The 302-nt window shown below is 68.5% G+C and overlaps 1 protein-coding gene across 1 annotated transcript in view; it reads right to left on the bottom strand.

Moving 5' to 3' along the window:
- Positions 1-302, bottom strand: part of FBXL20 (F-box and leucine-rich repeat protein 20) — a 106,056-nt gene that overhangs the window by 105,294 nt on the left and 460 nt on the right. The window lies entirely within an intron of this gene.

Below are 302 nucleotides of genomic sequence, written 5' to 3'. Positions count from 1 at the left end.
TGCTCGTCGCTAGCTCTTCTCTCTTCTCAGCCTCAACTTCAACCCAAAACAAAAACACTCCCCACCTGCCAGCAACGCCGCTCCTCATTGGGCAGAGCCGCCCGGGCATCGGAACAGCGTGGGGAGGGGGAGGAGGAGGAGCGCGCAGCGGCGCAGGACCACCCCTCCCCCATCCCCGGGCAGAGCCCGCGGCCGTCAGCCCAAGAGCTACGGGAGCGCGGCGGCGGTGGCGGCGGCGCGAGCCCGCTCTCGCTTCCAAGGCAGACAAGCCCACCGCGACAAGGAGAGGCAGGGAAGTGCCT

The sequence above is a fragment of the Bison bison genome, unplaced genomic scaffold, assembly GCF_000754665.1.
Source record: "Bison bison bison isolate TAMUID 2011002044 unplaced genomic scaffold, Bison_UMD1.0 scf7180017864180, whole genome shotgun sequence".
NCBI classification, from domain to species: Eukaryota; Metazoa; Chordata; class Mammalia; order Artiodactyla; family Bovidae; genus Bison; species Bison bison.
Note: the sequence above shows the minus strand (reverse complement) of the source record. Positions and strands in the feature narration are given on the sequence as shown.